This window comes from Barbus barbus (genome assembly GCF_936440315.1).
Source record: "Barbus barbus genome assembly, chromosome: 39".
NCBI lineage: Eukaryota > Metazoa > Chordata > Actinopteri > Cypriniformes > Cyprinidae > Barbus > Barbus barbus.
The window spans coordinates 22601252-22617003 of NC_136717.1; positions in this window are offsets into that span (position 1 = coordinate 22601252).

Genomic DNA, 15752 nt, shown 5'->3' on the forward strand with positions numbered 1-15752 from the left:
GTGGATAAAGCGTATGAGCATGGAAGTGATTGATGTGAAATATGCCCTCCTCATTGACTGCGTGAACTCCATTTTCTGCTCCTAATACAGAAATCACTCCAGGTCTGTGGCATAATGATTTACGATGAATCTGTGTCAATGTTGAACTCACAAACCCCACCTAATCCATCTTGCAGAGACCCTCCTCGCTGCGGAGAAATGCTGCATTCTCCATTTATAAGTGTTGAATCTATTACCCCACTGATTGGTAATAACTTTCGGCCTTTGCACCCCTTAGACAGTAATTCTCGGATACTGATGCTCTTTGAGACCCGGCACCAAAGGTAAAACTCAGCATCAGCAGGGCTTAGCTGACCCACCTTGCTTTCAAAGTTATCACTTTCAAAGTTAAAAGTATATTTAAGGAATAGTTCACCAGAAAATGAAAATTCCATATCATTGCATTGTGTGAGAAACAGATGAAAATTTAATCATTATTCCCTAACATTCTTCCCCAAATCAAAGTGATACAGACTACATTTATGTATTGAAAAGAGCATGTTGCTGACATGAGTGTGAGTAAATAATGACAGAAATTTATTTTTTGGGTCAGTTATTGCTTTAATAAGCAGAAAAAACTGGCAAAGGCAAAAGTGGCACAGAATTGCTTCTAAAGTGGCATTCTAGTGTCTCCACAAAGAGAAGAGGTGGCCTAAATGCATTTACACAACAATTACAGCTTTATACTTGATATAGAGTCTAAGATGGGTCAGAGCAGGCATGATGTAGTCTGGCTTTTAGCATAAAATCAAGCCAAAATCATTAATTTACATTTGAATATTTCATTGTGTTTCCATTCACACGGGACAGCAGTTCTATGATTTCCAGTGTATTCCGCAGTGACACCGCCTACAAACATTTATCTTGTGTTAAATCATGCGCTTCTGAGCCCGTATAAGGAACTGAAGTCACAGAGAGTGCGTGAAGCCGTCATGTCGTGTCACTGTTGTGTCAGCAAAGCATCTGTCAGAGTCACATTTCAGAGGAAAGGGGAAACGTCTCTATTGACTTCATCTGTTTGTGTGGCAGCATGCCTGATTGCTGAAACGCTGCCAAATCACCCTGGGTAATCCCACTCGACGGAGGCCCTCCGAATGCTGGGGTTCACAGTGCATGCATGCAGGAAAACCGCCTGTCACCACAACAACATCGCTGACAAAAAGCCACCTACCGTGATTTAGTAAATATTTGAGCTAAAGCAGCAAGAGTGGATGCATACATGGCAACACAGGAACAATCGCCGAAGAAAACACAAACCAGAATTGAAAACGTGAGCGTTTTTTGTAAGCTACACTGACCCAATAGCCACTTAAAATTGTTCTTTGAGCGACTCTCGCACTGCTGAGTAATTAGCATATGAATAGCAGAAAACGCAAAGATCCTACGAGTACTAGAAGTGATATGCACTCGCTCAGAGATCTGCCTACTGAAGTAGCTGCGGTGTTTTGTGCAAGCTTGATGTAAGGAACCCACTTTGAAGTTGGCGATTTCCTCAACTTCTAGATTGGCTTTCCTGAGAAAACTGTGCCACTCAATTATACCTGTTATTCATCAAGGAGAACAAATTGCTCCAAGCAGGCAGGCAGGCAGGGAGGGTTACCTGTAGCTAACAAAAAGGTGCAGGAGGCCCCTTGCGGAGCGCCGTGACTCGGCTCTCTGTGTTCTTACCATTTGGTTTTTGTTATGGAATTAAAATTTCACACCAAATGGGTAGAAGGAAATGTGGTGGAATAGGAAACCTGTAATTAGCACTAATGAGCTTATTCCTAGGCTCTGTGATTGGAATAAAAATGCGTGACTTACTGATTCTTTTCCCATCTCGACTTTAATGGCCAGCAAAACAAAGGTGTCACTTTGAACCAAGGCGCAGGCACAATGCACATCAGTAACTGATCAAATCTTCAAAGAAACCTCGCAGAAGTCTCAGCTGAATGAAAAGAAGTTAATAAGTCCCGCTTTGAAGCCAACAGAAAGCCCCCCTACTTCTCAAGCGGACCGTGAAAACTGGACGAAGCCTGGCGACCTGGATGATTAATGGCGTTAGGGTTATTTTTGAAAAAAAAAAATCATATTCGTACTCTGTAGGTCACTCTGTGATCAACACAGTAACAGTGCTTGTCGTCCATTTTATCAGTAGGGAAATGTTTCAGTCTTCTAGGTCAAGGGACATTATCAGGGCAGCGCTGAGGTGGCACGGATAAATAAACTCATTAAAACAATAGGCCTCGTGATTAACGATGTGTAATTGCTTTGATAGAAATGAAAACAAACATCATTTATAGCATGGCGAGAGAGAGAGAGTCAGAGGCCGAGAACAGTGGGGCGGCTTGTATACGCTAATGCACATCTGGAAGGAACTGTTCAACCGCTAAAATATGCAGGTATAATCAGTAGCAAATGTCTGCACCGGCATGTTTTAAATTCATAAATATGTATCTCTCAAATAAAAGGAATTTTGTTTGCTCTAGGCCTGCGAGTTGTTAGGTACTGTAACTAATAGCATACTTTAAAGTAAAAGGCCATCGCCCAGTGCCTGCTGCGAAGCGCAGAGAGCAGGCTGGAGCGTGCAGTCGCGCAGACTTACACGTGAACAGCTGCAAAATCACTTGTGATCAAAGTGCTAAGCCATATGCAGCCAATCTGACCTGGCTGACATTTCACTAACAACCTAAAATATATATGTCAAATTATCCAGTCTGTCGCAATACCCCAGATTCGCTTTTAAGGACGTGGGTGTTCATGTATATTGAAAGAAAAATCTTGGAAAAGAACATAGAGGGGAGAAGACTGCTTTCTGAAAAGTCAACAAAACATCAAAAACCATACTATTAACTTTCTTAATGCACATTTCTAGTCTTACTTTTCCACATTTATCCCATCCCATCCCATTATCCCACATGGAAGTCATTAATTCTAGCAAGTTCATGCAGAATCAAACCCATGACCTTGGTGTTAGTAGTATAATGTGCTATTGGACCTCTACTTCAAGAATAAAAAAAAATAAAAAAACATCTCACACATGACACTACGTTCTAAAAAAAGTGGTGCCCATGTTAAAATAAGTTCAACTTTTAAAAAACACATCTCTAGGCCATCCTTGGTTTCTTTATTCCACTTTTTTGCATTCACCTTGTACTTTGGTTTACTCTACCAACATAAATTGTTCCAAACAAAGCCACAAGCAGTTACATCTTACAGCTCAATAAACAAAAATGTGTGTTTCTGAATGAATTGATTGAGTAACTAATTCAATGACTCCCTCATAAAAAGTCACTTGTTTCGACTGATTGTTTCAAATGAGTCACACATAAAGACAGCCACTTGTAGCCACCTACTGGCATAACAATGTAACCTGCTAAAAGCATAATCAGGTTCAAGGACCAGAAATAACTGTAATTATTAATATTCATATAGTTCCACTGATGTGCAATCTGACCCAAATATGAATTCAAACTTGTGTAGCTAGAAACATTTATGTTGATGTAATTGCTTAGAGTATGTTTCTGGCCTCCATGTATACATTTAGTTCAGTTTGTGGATTCCCTGGGAATCAAACCCATGACTTTACCATTGCTAATGCAATACGTTACTATTTGAGCTATGGAAATGGTAACTCAAATTCTGATTCACACTAATATCTCTGTACATTATTATCATAATCTATAAGGAACTTGTTTATTGATGTGATAATATTGTCATTCTAATCTCAGTTGTTTATTGTGACTCACAGATGTGGACTTAACATAAACATTAGTAGGTAACAAGGGTCGCGCTCAGGCAGGGGGTGGCTGGCATTTTTTCCAGGCATACGTGACGTCCCATATTCACATTGTCCTGCTGTAAGCCACCTCACGCTGAGCATACATACCCCTGAGTCCTGTTAACCACCCCTGGGTACCCGTGGATCAGTCGAGACACACACACACACACACATACACATACATTCCAGCGAGAAGCCTCCATGCATTATTGAAATACGGGAGAGAACACTAGCATTTCCACCCACTCTGATTAATTTAATGCTCTCTCTAAGTCCAAGATTAGGCTCTGGCATAGGTCGTAATTAAATATTGAAAATATGAAAGTGCAGGAATATTCAATTCTTTTTAAAGAAATCAGAGTTTTAATTTACCTCATGCGGTGGCAGCCTCGGTCACCTGCCGAGAGAGAGTCCACACCGCATCACCAGATGCATGAAGCCCGGCTTGGCGAGGCCGTGCCTTTAAATTGAGCCCCCGTTCCAATTTATAGAACGGGAGTCAAATATTTATCCAGTTGATGAGGCAAACGCAGCGTGCTGCACTGACAATAATTAAAATCCGGCCCAGACAAAGGTGAACACCTGATCATTTCTAATAGTTTGTATTCGCGTGGTCAGGCCTGGCGCAGTTGATTTCGGTAGCTGCCTACTAGAAGTGTGAAGAAGTCTGAAGTGTATTTACATTACACTAAACACAGCATGTTGGGCCCAACATTTGTCATAGTGAATGTGTCCGTGTGGTTTGCTGTTATTAAACTGTTTAAATCACATCGTACAGGCTATTTAACAAACTCAAGTCACCCACTTAAGAGCAGAGCTTTGGAGCGAGTCTCAGTAAGAGGAGGATGGGTCTTTCATCTTATTGCTCTTTTAATTTCCTCTCCTCGTCTTCAGAATCCGAAGAACATCTTTGACTTCAGTACAGCTAGCAGCTTAGACTGGTGCTGTACAGTACGTGTGCCCAGAGACAAACTAGATTTTATCGTAAAATGTTTAAAGATTCCAAAAATAGGCATGATGTTCTTTAATTTAATTTATACTTTAGTTTTTGTTTGTTTTTTGGTACATACATGTTTATTAATGTGAGATATCATCTTATAATTCTTTGTTCTGGATGGATAAGTGAGAGTGCTTTCTCTTCAAATAAACATTTGAAACATCATGCTGTATGTGTCTGAAATATATTTCTGAACTTTTTGGCAGCGTACAGTTAAACATGTCCTTCTAAATGTCATGTCTAAGCTAGGGACTAGCCACATCTTGGCATGGCACGAGAGAAGCGTGTTAAAACAAGGATTCCACAAATCACAGATCAAAGTTGTCTAATTATGTAAATCATGAATTCTCCAAATGTCAGCGTTAGGAAAGAGGATTAGGATTTGCCATGGTAAATGATAAATTACCTATCAAGCAGACGAATCAACAAAAATGCAGTTAATGTAACACATATTTGGCCTCCACAGTTTGAGAGAGGTGGGTATATGTTATCAAATAAACAGTGAAATGGATTTAATTACAGTTTAATAATGAAAAAGCAAATACCGCCAGTCAATTTAAAGTGGTTCTTCTGTTAGCCTTTGAGAAACCTGTTATATTTTATCTAAGACCACAAAGGGTTCCCAGGAATAGATGCTGTACAGACACTACACATGAAAAAACAGCTGTTGAGATGTTATCGGATTGTGTGTGTGTGTGCTATCTGGCATTTATCTGCCGGTCATACTGACAGCGGAATGTAAATTTGGCAAAGCACACTCCACAGATGGCTACGGCAGCCAAGAATCTGACCCATTTTCCCAGTTTCTCTAAAAGACAGGCCACGCAGCTGCAGACACGGGGCGCTGGGCTCGTGAGACCAGCATGTTCATTGATTTCTTGTATTGATGTTCAGCCAACAACAAATAAAACACAAACTAATAACACAATCATAACTGCTAACCCATGATACTAAGGGTCTGCCGAATTTATGAGGGCATATGAAATAACGCTTTTAGAATGTGTGTGTGTTACAGAGTCAACTCGTCAGGTTTATGAAATATGTTAAGAAGGAAGCTGATATCACTGATGTCTTCTACAGATACTGATGTTTTGAAACATACTTAAAAGTTACTTAAGGAGGCAATATGTATTTATATATAAAAATTATTATCAATATAATTTATTAGATTTGCTGTTGAGAAACACTTGTGGGTTTTGGATGAATTAATAATTAGGGTTAAAGTACTAAACTTGAACAGGTAAGATTATACTAAATACAACAACTAATTTACACTAACGACTCAAAAACATAAGAATCATTTCAGTTAATAATTTTTGTGATTCAATTCATTTACATGTACATATACTGTCTTAACGAAACGATTCAGAATCAATCGAACGTTCCAATATGAGAGCCAAAGGATTCTTTAGGACAAAGTTGATTCACTTGACTGAAGTGAATGTGAAATATGAAAACGAACCGATCTGGATTGAATCAGACTTTTGAATAATGCAACAGGGGACGGATGAGCCAATTCTCTTGAATGAATTAGAATTTCCAACACTACACATGAGAATCATTTAGGACAAACCAATTCTTTATAATGAATCTGAAGCAAAATATGAGAGAGGGGTAAATATATGATTTTCCAGAATTACCAACATATGAAATAGAGAGCTTTAGAATGAATAAGTTAGAATGAGTCTTTCAGGACGAATCGATGAATTGGACACGAAACATGAGAGAGGGCACCATTTAATTTCTTTTTAACCATTTATTTTTCAATACAAAATATGAGAGGGAAGCTCATTTATTACGAATCGATTCACTAAAATGAATCTGACTTTCCATTTTTGTTTAGTCAATGTGATAAAACAAAATCAGTATCATAACTGACTTTATTTACTACATGATGACACCATATAAAATCCCTCCCATCAGTCCATATATAAAGAACATATGGTCCGACAGCTCTACATAAAGCCTGTACTTTAGTATTAATAAGAAATTCAGGACTGTGTGATTGCACCTGGTCTATCTGTTCTAAAATTCCTGAAATCCACTGTAGCATCATGAATAAAAAATCATCCCCTCTTGCCTGCAGGTCTGTGGTGTTACTCACCTCCACGCAAAAAACACACCGGAATAAACTTGAGACAGAACAAAACATTTGATATTACACCCCATTTGCATATCATTAGCAGAGCAGGGACCACCACCCCCTATGGGTTACTGGCTTATAAATATATTTAAATATATAAATATCATGAATACATTAATTGATATTGCCCTTACATCCTCAAAAATGCATCGCTGCCATTGTATAGCTATTTCTCCTGGGAATGAAATGACATATTTGCAGAATCTCAGGCAGACACGTACACATTTACACACACAAAAAGCACTGAAGGAGAAGTTGTTGGGGTGTTTTTCTACTTTTATTATCCTCATGCTGGAATCTGACTTAAACCACTCTTCTCCTTGTTCTATTTTTGCGGTTCACAGGACAGAGCGATTACATCAGCGTCTTCAAGCCTGAAGACGTGAGCATGGCTCGGGGCGAACACCTGGCTGTGGTTACAGCGGTGGTTGAAGGGCAAAGCGTGTATGTGTGTGTAGCGGAGAGATACACAGCCACTCTGATCGGCAACCTCAGAGAAGCCCTCAGAAACTCTTATCACATGCGATTAATATTACAACCCTTCAGTTATGAGACAAGAGGCCACCCAAGTTTCCCATAAGGCCTCTAGTTTAGCGCTGCTGGTCTGTGTCTCGCTGTTTTGAAGAGCTAAAGTGAAATGTGTCACCCTTCCTGTCTCAGACTCAACCGCTGAATGCGCAATATCCTGGAGATTTAATGTCTAGTCAACAAACAATGACCCTTTTTAGCTTCTTTGTTAGTACATGATACATCGGTGCACATTATTATTGCAAATTATTTTTAAATACATAAAACAATTAATGTTAAATTAATATTATGATTAAATTTCATAAGTTTTAAATGAATAAAAAATATATTGCTTCTATATTTTGAATTGTTTGCCAAAACATAATGACTTGCTCCTCCCCTGATACAACTTTCAGTCTTAATCACTTTTTCATCCAGCAATCTATCTTATAAAATACACTTTTCACAATCCAGTCAGCTTCCAGTGAATAAAATCAGGGCTTGTTTTCTTTGTTAGTTTTTTGGGTTTTTTGGTCTCAAAAGAACTAGAATTAGAAGAAAACAGACAATTAGAATACACACAAAATATGCACAGAAATGCAAATATCAGCACCTCAAATATTTTCCTATCTGTACCTACAGTCAATATAACCTTTAACAAATTTTTGACATTAGTGCCTTGAAACTTTAGTTCTTGCATGTATTGCGACCGAATATAATGCACCAAGTTGAAATGTAAGTACAGCAATTGTAATTATATAAATAAAAAAAACTGGTGCTTTTTTGACATTTTTGGAGGTTGAGTGGCCCTGGTCAATAAATGCTTTCAATGTATGCAAAAGACCATTCTCACAATTCCACTGAAGAAAGTCATAGAGAAGTAAATAATGAGTTTTCATTTTTAAGTGAACTTCTCCTTTAAGGACAGGTTATTAAGAACACTTTCTTGTAAGTGACAAGTCTGTTGACCCCTGCGTGACCTCGCTATCTCAGCCTGCCATGTGACCATGATTCATCCAATCCTTTGCCAGCTTTCATCGTTACTTGTTGCTAGCACATTGCTGCCGTGCTCCACTTAGCCAATTAACAGTAAAATAAAGCCAAACAGATTTGAGCTGATAAATCTTTAATGGTACGAGGGATTTTACACAAATGCACACTTGACAGTGCTAATTTAAAATAAATACTGAGCTTGATTAAAAATTCCCCCGGCTGATGGAAGATAAATGTTTAAATAATTTATCAGATTTAATTGACATGACTGTGATGTTGTAAACAGAAATGTTTTGATGTTCTTAATGTATTTTGACACCATGGCTTCTTGGGGCTCATCCAAGAGAGAAAGGCAGCAAAAAAAGTGAGACGACTGCGAAAGTGGTAAAGGGATGTGTGTATGTATGCATGCAAATGTGTGCATGTGTGTGAAGCTGTCTGATTCATAAGCTAGCTATGAACTGTGTAAATGAACTTTTGCTCATCTGTATTTACACATAACAGAGTTAGAGTGTAAGCTGTACCGCCATTGGGCATTTTATAATGAGTAATTATGAGAAAAAAGATGAAAGGATAGGGAGAAAAGGAACAAGGGAAGGAGGGTAAATCAAACGAAATGAGACGAGAAGAGCATTGCAGTACTGAAGCTCAAACAATAAAGGATGGTGCTGGCAACTTCAAGGTTACTGGTTCGATTCCCGTGGAATGTGTGAACTGATAAATGTACACTTTAAATGCAATACAGGTTGCTTTGGATAAAAGTGCCTTTTAAATGCATAAATGTAAAAACAATAGTGAGGTGAGATTAGAGGAGAAACAAATTGGTATAAAGTAAATCCCTTTAAATACAAATAGCAACCCCAAGGTTATGGGTTTGAATGTGTGAACTGACATAATATACTTTAAAAGCAAAATAAGTTGCACTGGATAAAAGCAATTCATACAGTAAATAAAATAATAGTGAGGTCAGAGTGAGAGGAGAAACAGATGGGCATAAAGGAATTCTCCTTAAGCACAACTAATAACCTCTCATTCTCAAGGTTCTGGGTCCAAAGTTTTGGGTTCGATTCCCAGGGAATGCATGAAGTGATAAAATGCATACTGCAAAAATGAATGCAATATAAGCTGCTTTGGATAAAATACTACTACTAATAATAATGAGGTGAGAATGAGAGGAGATACAGATAAGCATAAAGAAATTCTATTTGAACACAACCAGCAACACTAAAGTTGTAAGTTCAATTCTCAGTGAATACATGAATTGATGATTTGTCAACTTTAAATGCAATAATTTGCTTTGGATAGAAGTACCAACTAAATGTATAAATGTAAAAAAAAAAAAAAAAGAAAGAGGCAAACAGGAGGGCATAAAGGAATTCTCTTTAAATACAACCACAAGGTTATGGGTTTGACTTCCAAAGAATGCATGAATTAATAAATTGTATACAGTAAATCAATGCAAGTTGCTTTGGATAAAATGTCTGCTAAAAAATGTGAGGCATGAATAAGATGAGAAACAGATGAGCATAAAGGAATTATCTTTAAACACAACTACCAAACCCCAGGATTATGGGTTTGATTCCCAAAGAATGCATGAATTAATAAATTGCATACAATAAATCAATGTAAGTTACTTTGGATAAGGGTACCTGCTAAATGCGTGAATTTAAAAGCAAAATAGTGAGACAGGAATGAGAGGAGAAACAGATGAGCAAAAAGGAATTCAGCCTCACCTTGGAAAACTGACACTAAACAAACATGTAAATACAGCAAGACATTCATTGTCAACATGAGCACATCTACTCGCCGTCATCCAGCAGGGCAGGCCGCGGGGGAGGATGTGACATGAAACTTCCTGAGACGCTGATCTCAAACCCACGAGTGGCATGTCAACCAGCTCCCATCCCAGATAAGACTCATCGGAATGCCGGTAGAACGGCTTCAGAATGTCTGCCAAGCAAACATCTCATCTATAAACAAACACTCTCACTCACCACCCTAAATGAATACATCAAAATTTGATGGAGCGGCCATGTTGCAGATCCACGACCCACAGCGAGACACGCCATGATACAATGTATACCAGCATACATGAATAGCAAACAAGAGGTTGCGATTGCCAGACGCTGTTGACTGAATTTTTAAAGATGTTTTTGGGATTTGACACAGGCACGACAGGGAAACACAAACGCATACATGCTAACCCATGCATTCTGACCCAGTAAACAGAGAAGATTTGAGAGGTGGAGTACACAATCTCAGTTTCAAAGCCGCACAAATCACATCAAGTTTACTGAAAACGCAGCGTTTTTCGTTCTCATAACATGCGGCAACTGCACGAAAGAGCATCTGCTTTGTGCTGACATTTCAACGCAAGATAGTTTATTGTGCCCTGTCGCCCCGCACATCAAAGGCAGACGTTGCCTTTAAATGAAGTCGCCCAAGTGGCGGAGCTTTTTATTAACTTCCAATCAATAAACATGCAGTCGGGGCGAGAGGTAATCAGGAAACACTGCCAAATAAGCTGACAATGAATCAAAGCCGCTGCTCGGAGGCAACAGCAAAATCCTAACAAGCAGTTTATTACCGGTAGCTGTTACTGACATTAGTCAAAACCAAGAAAGATAAAATAGAATAAGGAATGTGATACTGGGAAAGCGCCCACGGGCTGCGTGTTCCTCACATGCTTTTGATAACTGCACGCCTCTTCTTTGATATGATAACAAATATAAATTGTTTAAAAACATCAAATGTGTGGGAAGTCAGGGCCCATACTTCTATGGAACAGATGCAGCGGCGGACAAAAAAAAAACTGAAGGTGCTGAAAGTTAGTCTATATGGGGCGATTAGCTGCTTTTCTGCAAATGTTTCCTTTTGTTTTTAACAGAACCTCAACAACTGGTCTATAATTGCTTTCTCAAACCAGTCGACATTTGCTAAATGCATAAATGTAAAAGATAGTGAGGTGAGAATGAGAGGAGAAACAGATGGACATAAAGAAATCCTCTTTAAACACAACTAGTAACCACAAGGTTATGGGTTCGATTCCCAGGGAATGCGAGAACTAATAAACTTTAAATGCAATAATTTGATTTGGATAAAAGTGCCTACTAAATGCATAAATGTAGAAAAGATAAAGAAACAACAGATAAGCATAACAAAATTCTCTTTAAACACAACTATCAACCAAGGTTATGGGTTCGATTCCCAGAGAACACGTGAACTAATAAATTCTAAACTTTAAAAGCAATCATTTGTTTTGAATAAAAGCACCTACGAAATGTAAAAAACATGAGAGCAGAAACATAGGAGCATAAAGGAATTCTCTTTAAACACAACTAGCAACCAAGGTTATGGGCTCGATTCCCAAGGAATACGTGAACTAATAAATTCTAAACTTTAAAAGCAATAATTTTCTCTGGATAAAAGCGCCCACTAAATGCATTAATGCAGAAAAGATAAGAAAACAACAGATGAGAATAACAAAATTCTCTTTAAACACAACTAGCAACCAAGGTTTTGGGTTTCCGATAATTCACGATTCCCAGAGAACACGTGAATTAATAAACTCTAAACTTTAAAAGCAATCATTAGCAATCACACCTACGAAATGCATAAATGTAAAAAAGATGATAGCAGAAACAGATGAGTATGCACAACTAGCAACCCTAAGGTTACGGGTTCGATTTCTAGAGAACTAATAAAAAAATAAATAAGATGAGAGTGGAAGCAGATGATTGCTAGGGTGTTCTGGGCACTTGCTATAGCATTGCTAGGTGATTTGTTAGGGTTTTAGGAGTTTGTTCAAATCAGTAAGCCTCAGTATGAACAATAGTAATAGTGATGCATGTCTTAGCAAACACAAATTTAAATTGTCAGCTGTATACTATAAAATTAAGAGTCGTCAAGTGTCCGGTTTTAGCAGACATCAGTTCAACAAGTGCATTCTGGCATATCTCTGCTGGTGTGTCAGACAGCATGAATGGCTTGTAAAACTTACTCCAGGTTTAACATCAGGTGAAGGGGCAGCTTGAAATCAAGCCTGCTCTTGTTCAGGAGTTTGTTGTTTCAATCCCGGGCTAAACTGAAGCAGGAGTTATTGAAAGGGCTGTACGGCGGATAGTGTGTGTGTGTGTGTGTGTGTGTGAGACCCATATGCCTCTGGTATACTAAGAAGATGCTACTGAAAAAAAAAATCTCATCCAAATAATTTTCTTGCCCTACAGGCAATTACATGCAAATATGAGATCAAAAGCAAGTTGGATGAAAAAAAAAGCAGATTGGTGTGAATATCATCAGGCAGTGGACTACATGCACTGGAGAAAAATGATGCTGATGCTCACTGACCAGGTACAGAGAGAGAGAGAGAGAGAGGGAGAGAGAGGCAGCAGAGTTCTTCACATACTACAGCGTCTTTGATCAGCACATACACGGACACCACTTTTCCTCGATGTAGGTTCAGCATCCCAAAGAAAGGATGTGAGACTTTAGAAAACACACTCACACTCACATATATATACGCTAACCTAACTATCTAAATGAGCGCATATTAAAGACTTCTATTGCTTTCATTTAAAGCTAATAGCTACTAAACAAGGCTGTAAAGGACAGAAGTACATTTCATTCAGTTGATTATAAAATAATAAAATAGCTATAAGAACTTACACCCATACACATAGAATTCCTGCTCTTTATTACATTTAAATACTAAAAAATGTAAACATTAGTAAATATATAAAAATAAATTAATATAAAAAAAAAGTAAATATGTGACCATGGACCACAAATTTTAAAGTTGTCCAAATGAAGTTATTAGCAATGCATATTACTAAACAAAAATTAAGTTTTGATATATTTACGATAGGAAATGTACAAAATATCTTCATGGAACATGATCTTTACTTAATATACTAATGATTTTGGCATAAAAGAAAAATCGATCATTTTGACCCATACAATGCTATTGCTACAAATAAACCTGTGCTAAAATATTAAAACTAATCTCTCACAGCATCAACTGTACAAAAAAAAAATTAAATGTGGTGTCTAAACGGACTGTGGTCTATTATAATGTTGACATAATAATAATAATAATAAATATTATTTATGAATCGTTTTTACAATTATGTTCTGGGCTGTGTTTCCCAAAAGCATCGTAAGCTTAAGTACATCTTAGACCCATTGAAACCAATGGAGCTACGATCAATTTAGGCTTACGATGCTTTTGGGAAATGCAGCCCTGGATGTTCTTAAAGAGAGCTTCTGACATATTTAGCGGTTTTAAGAGGACAATATTGTCTCTACAGTATAAAAATATGTTAAACTAAATCTGTTGGGTTATAGCTGCTGTTAACACACTTTTTCTCTCACACAACTGCAAGACAAACACATGCATTTAGGTATTATTTACAACAGACACATTTGAGACCAATAAACTGTTTTCTTATAATACTTTTTGTACATTTTAAATCACAATTATAATTTTTTAGCTATTTAATTTGAATTTTATTCATTCATTCTGTTTAATGTTAGAGTTTGTAGCTTTTCAGCGCATCTGATAAGCAGATGAGAACTGGTCTCAAACACTGTGTTGCTGTGACTATCGGTCCATGTTAATGGTCCATAAAACATGGCCTTGACCAGAGGTCACTGTAAATTCCATTACAGTGTCTTTAAGGACTTTCTAATATTTGCATATTTAATATCTGTTAAATATTTACACATTTAAATAGCCAAATAAATATGAAAACTACACCTGATAAAAACGATTCAGCTCCAAAATCATGTGATTAATTCTATTTTTTAATTGAAAGATTTCTGCATGTATAATTTAATAAAATGTACATTTGAAATCGTATTAATGTGATGTTCTAGGGCACAGGCAAAGCCAGTGTATGCATTCAGACCCCAAAAAAGCGAGTTAATTTTACTGGAGAATAGATATTTGCTTTAATCTCTAAGGAGTTGTGCCATTTAAATCCTCCAGTCATGGCCAGCTATCCAGAGCGGCTTCATCCGGCTGGATTAGAGACACAGCCAAACACACGGCTGCATTTTTAATACTGGTCAGCAGAAGCATTGAAAAAAATCCCTGCTGGAAGAGAACGGAAGGCTTCTCCATTGAACATGAAGCTTTAATCCATCTCCCCTCTCTTTCTCTCTCGCCGTACCTTTCCTTGCCTCATTATTGCCAATCATTTGAATGCGAGTGCCCACTGTCACCTGCTCTGTAATCTGATTACTTCATGCAAGAATTAGTATGTATATTTAATGCAGGATTTTCTTTTTTTATCCCTCTCTTCTCAATCTTGATGAATGCAAGAGCGAGGAGCTCGGCTGCCAGCGTCAAGCTAATAAATGACAGCTGATTTATGCATCTGTATTCTTTTATTTATAAAAAATAGCAAGCCGTCCGATACTCCGATATTAATAATACAAGTGGATCCACTTTGATTAGGCCAGCGCGGCGAGCTGTGCATATTCAGCATTACAATTAAATCTTCTGATGTGAAATAGGAATGACACGCTAATGAAGCGAGCCAGCGAGCCTGAACCAAGACTGTCCAACATCATTATGGGATATCTTAGATGAAGAGTAATTACGCGCGGAACACTGAAATGTCATTAAAAATCTTCAGTAAGTGATTTAACCCACTATTCCTCACTAATGCCAGACTGTTTTTCTCCTATTTCTCCTCCACTCCAGGCCGAGGCCGAACAGAAAGTTCATCTTCAGAAGTTGTGGATGAAGGGGTGGGGGGGATAATATGCAGGGACTTAAGAGAGTGATACAATCGAGTGTCCTAATTTAATTTTAATTCGGTGCGTCGGTACTCTATACTGGTGGTATGTAATTGAAATCATTCTTTAATAAATTCTGATGAATTGGCAATTAGGTCGTGGTCTGTTTCCCGAGGTCGGCCTGAAATTGATAGCGCTGGTCCGTGAGCGATATTACTCAGTTCTCTTTTAAATATCAAATCTTATATTTTGATATAGATATGTGTTTAATAGATGTTCATTTATTTGATTAGACGCTTAATCTGATTTCTGTCTGATTTGCTGCAAGGTCTAAAATCCCAATGGACCATAAAAATGTCAACTTTAACATTATTATTATGTTTCAAAACAACTGCAAAAAACTTCTGACCAAGTCAAGTGTTTCATAATTTTTTTTCTTTACTTGGAATCTTTTGTGTAAAAATCACATCAATTCTCCTCACTTTAAATTATCATTGTGTATTTTTGTGCTATATATATATAAATTCATCAATGCTTGTTGTTAACCCCTACATTTCATCATTACACGAACA